Genomic DNA, 4,784 nt, shown 5'->3' with positions numbered 1-4,784 from the left:
AGAGTGGTGTGTCGTTTTGAGTTGGTCCTATGGGTCTGTGTATCTAACAAGTTTGTTATGAAAGAAATAATCCAATCTATAATACAAGTGTGCACGGTTGAGAAGTATAAGTTGACTAAAATGGATGCATTGCAGAGCAAACGTAGTGAAGTATTGGGCAATAAAAGGTAGCACCTAGTGCTGGGTGATGTTTGGAATGAAGATACACAAAAGTGGGATGATATGAGATCATTGTTGTGCTCACATTTTGGCTCAAGTTGCTTCTATCATGGGCACACTTCATCCACGTCATATATCACTTGTAAATGAAGATCAGTCATGGCTGGTTTTCGCTTTATCTTCATCCACATCATATATCACTTACAAATATATGCAACAACTTGTAGATCGAGTGCATATATGCCAATCAAACTGCTTACATCGTACTCCAACAGTTATGTATGTATACACCACCATACATACATAGTATGTAGCAGATGTGTTACTTATTTAGAGGAAAGTAGGCACGTAGGAGTGTAGAACACGTGTGGAGTCTACAGAAGAACATATGGGTGGAGTCCTTCTGCTCTAAGACTGGGTTTTGTGTCTACCTGAAATTGGGCGATTCTGTAGTATGTTTGGACTATTGTTTTGGCTGATGTGCAAATTGTAAAAGATGTTTAAAAGTCTTTTCTCTCTCCGGTAGTGGGTGATTTGGCATCCTATAGATATGGTTATATGTCTAGGATGTAGGTTGCTTATCAGTTGATGAGGTGATGCATCAGGTCTGATGAAAAAAAGTGGTGTGATGGTTGTATCTAGACTTCTATTTTCTTAATGAAAATGGGGGCCATGTGGCCCTTTTATCAGAAAAAAAACACGTGTGGAGTCGTGACTTGATCACATGTTGTGACACTGCGCGGGCACGATGAGCAGCTTGTTTCCCGCCAAATCATAGACGATGTGCATGTTCTGTTGCTGGAAGTTGCCGATGATGGTCGGGAGGTCGTCGCCGGCCGAATCTATGACCACGCACAGCTGGTCGTCCAAGTTGGGGTGCTTGGCCATGTAGTTCTCCCGTGGCAGTTCCCAGTCCGCGCCACCCTCCAGGTGCAAGATCAGCTTGGGCACCGCCACCTTGCTCGCGTCCGGCACCGAGTCCGTCTGGAAGCACTGCAGCTCGCCAGGGCCGCCGTCGTCGTCGTAGGGGATATGGGGCAGCGCCACCTGCGACACGAACGCCTCACGGAGGATCCGGAAGACGGCCCGTGGGAAGGAGGTGATAGCCGTGCCTGAGTCGATGATCGTCCCGCCGGAGCCGTCCGTCTTGAGCGTGAACGCCGACTCCGGGACCGGCAGGCGCACCTTGCCGACGGTGATGCCTTTGAGAGAGAGGTAGTAGTAGACATCGGAGTCGGGAACCCGTACGAAGGGAGTGGACAGAACAGGCCCCGTGGCGTGCGCTGTGAGGTCGTCGTCCGGGGCGCCCAGGAACACGGGGCTGCTCCTCGACTCGAATATGCTGGTGAAGCAGTAGGAGAAGCTGCCAACACGGAGCTGCCCAGGCAGCGACAATGGCCCGCGGGCGAAGCCGGCGATGCCGGACTCGTTGGACGAGAAATTGCCGGTGGTGTACTGGCCACATCCAAAGGCGAGGTCCGGCACCACCTTGCCCTGCTGGAAGGTGAAGGAGTCTTTGGCGAGCTGGCTCATTGACACAGACTTGTCGCCGTAGACGAGTCGGTAGGCACAGCCGCCGAGGAAGCACGCGCGGCCGCTCCGCTGAAGGCCTTGGCAGAGTTGGTTGGAGCAGGCGACGCCGTGGACGGTGTCGGAGGCGGAGGTGTTGAACTTGGGGAAACGCTGGTCGAAGCACTTGAAGCAGGGCGTGCACTGTGTCCAGATGACGTTGCTGCCGGTGTCCACCTCCAGCGCCACGTGCTGCGGCCGCGGAGTGCCGATGCCGAGGTGGATAAGGTACTCGGTGGAGCCTATGACGCCGGAGCTGCTGACCGCGGGCACGGTCACCGCGCCGCCAGGACCGGATGGGCAGAGCTTGGCGGCCCGTGCCCTCGACCGGGCGACCATCCGCCCGAGCAGCTCACCTTGGGTGGCGGCCACTGTCGACGTGGGTGAGATGGGCATGCAGCTGCAGGGTAGCCGATCGCGAGGTGGCCGGCCAAGCCAACAGGGCTAGTAGCGTTAGGACTAGGAGGAGAACGTAGTGCTCCATAATGCTCACCACTAGGAGGACGTGTATTGCTTTGTTGTTAGGGAGCCACCGTGGGTTTACATACACTTCTATCTATCTATCTATCTACACTTCTATCTATCTATCTATATATATAGCCATCCATGCATGCATGCGTACAGGGGCGGAGCCAGAACTTTTGTGAAGCCCGGGCAAACTTAAGCCTGAATGTCTAACATGCAAATAAAAAATTTCGTACCGGGTAGATAATATATACTATGCATCAAACTTGCAAAGCACAAATCCACATTAATATTGAAGTGAAAATACGAACATAACAGTCAGACAAATGTAATATTTAAGCGAACTAATATATCAATATTCCATTTCAGAGAACAAATGAAGTTGTGACTTGAGAACAAAAGACATGGAATCAAACCGAAGCATAGAGCCAATCAGCCAAACTAGCCATCTTGCCAACAAAAGTGTAGCCGTCTAAATCACCATGACACCATCAATATATCCTCACCATGACACCATCAATATATCCTAGAAGACACTACAGGATAAGAAAATGGATTTGTTATTCACAAAAATTCAATGTTGTGATTTGTTTATTTATTCAAAACAGAGAGCTTGTAACAATAGAAAAGGTTAGATGGAACGTACCAATAGTGTGCTAAAGAAAATCACGAGGCAAATGTCCTTTCCGAGACTTCATTGTTGTAAATGTTCGAATAATATCTTTATCATCAACTGACTTGAATAACTCCCGCTCGGTGTAACATATCATCAAGTCGTTGAACCATTCGTTGTTGATCTTGCTACGCAATTTATTCTTGATAATCTTCATTGCTGAAAATGCTCTCTCAACAGATGCAGTTGACACCGGCAATATCAAAGCCAACTCAATAAGTTTGTATACCAATGGAAATACCAGATTTTTCTTAGTTTCAACCATCTTCACGGCCAAACTTTGAACATCATTACAAGTAGAAAAAGAAGCATGCCTTTTCACTTGACTTATATAAGTGTGGAGCTGCTCTCTTATTGTTTCACAATCATCATTAGAGAAGTCTTCATGATAAATTTCAGCAAGACGAGCAAGTTTATCAACATTGAACTTGGAGAAAGAGTCCTTGGGGTCAAGACATGAGAAGCAATCAAGCACACAATTTGCTTCTTCACTAAAGCGGTGATCCATCTCCACACAAATTTTGTCAATAGCAACATAAAAAATCTCTGCACGGTAATGGTGAAGATTAGTAACAGTTCTCCCTTCTCTCCTTGAACGACCACGAACTGGTATTACTTCATCCATATTTGGTAGTAGAATACTATTAGCACCACAAAATTCTTGGACATCACCAAATAAATTATCCCGACCACTCTCTCTGAACGTTGCCAACCGAGCCTTGACATCATTAACTAATTCCATGGCAAGAACAATATTGAGATCTTTTCTTTGCAAAACTTTTGAAAGCTCATTTGTGACGCCAAATAACTTCAACATAAGCTTCAGAATGAAAACAAATTTAAAGCTCTCCATTTTTTCTATCAAACCTGCTGCTTGAGATGGTCCACGTCCATATTCATCAACTGTACTAAGCACCTTTAACACGGAGGACCACATTTGATCCAAACGCAGTAAGGTAGTATGATGTGAACCCCATCTAGTATCCCCCGGTCTAGAAAGAGTAGATGATTGGTGCAAGCCCCTTCCAGTAGATATCTCACCACTCTCAAGTCTATCCAGAATATCTTGGTGTTGTGCCTCGGTCAATGCATCCCTTCTCTTGCAAGATGTTGTTGTTGTAGTCACAATCAAGGAGATGTACTCAAAGAAATCATGAATAGATGAGCAACTACTAGCAACAGACACGACGACCAATTGCAGACGGTGAGCATAGCAATGAACATAGAAAGCATAGGGGTTTTCATCTATGATCTTTTTCTGTAAATATCCTTGGAATTGATAACTTATAATGATCAAGAATGCCATAAAGAGCATCCTTTAGTGACTTGGACGTCGTATCTTTGACATGATGCTGTTGGGGAACGTAGCAGAAATTCAAAATTTTCCTACGTGTCACCAAGATCTATCTATGGAGAGACCAGCAACGAGGGGAAGGAGAGTGCATCTACATACCCTTGTAGATCGCTAAGCGGAAGCGTTCAAGTGAACGGGGTTGATGGAGTCGTACTCGTCGTGATCCAAATCACTGATGACCAAGTGCCGAACGCACGGCACCTCCGCGTTCAACACACGTGCAGCCCGGTGACGTCTCCCACGCCTTGATCCAGCAAGGAGAGAGGGAGAGGTTGAGGAAGACTCCATCCAGCAGCAGCACAACGGCGTGGTGGTGATGGAGGAGCGTGGCAATCCTGCAGGGCTTCGCCAAGCACCACAGAAGAGGAGGGAGAGAGAGATGCAGGGCTGCACCAACGAGAGATCGAATCGCGTGTGTTCTGGGCAGCCCAATGCCTCAATATATATAGGGAAGGGGAGGGGCTGCGCCCCCTCTAGGGTTCCCACCCCTAGGGGGGGCGGCAGCCCTAGATGGCCAAGGGGTGGCGGCCAAGAGGGGATGGGAGAGGGAGGCGCACCAATATG

At 47.9% G+C, this 4,784-nt stretch overlaps 2 pseudogenes; both read right to left on the bottom strand.

Annotated features, from left to right (window-relative positions):
• Positions 1–875: 875 nt before the first annotated feature.
• Positions 876–2,212, bottom strand: LOC125519696 (annotated as a pseudogene).
• A 637-nt stretch (positions 2,213–2,849) lies between these two features.
• The window catches only part of LOC125518052, a 7,335-nt pseudogene continuing 5,400 nt past the window's right edge, over positions 2,850–4,784 (bottom strand).

The sequence above is a fragment of the Triticum urartu genome, chromosome 7, assembly GCF_003073215.2.
Source record: "Triticum urartu cultivar G1812 chromosome 7, Tu2.1, whole genome shotgun sequence".
Taxonomy (NCBI): Eukaryota; Viridiplantae; Streptophyta; class Magnoliopsida; order Poales; family Poaceae; genus Triticum; species Triticum urartu.
Note: the sequence above shows the minus strand (reverse complement) of the source record. Positions and strands in the feature narration are given on the sequence as shown.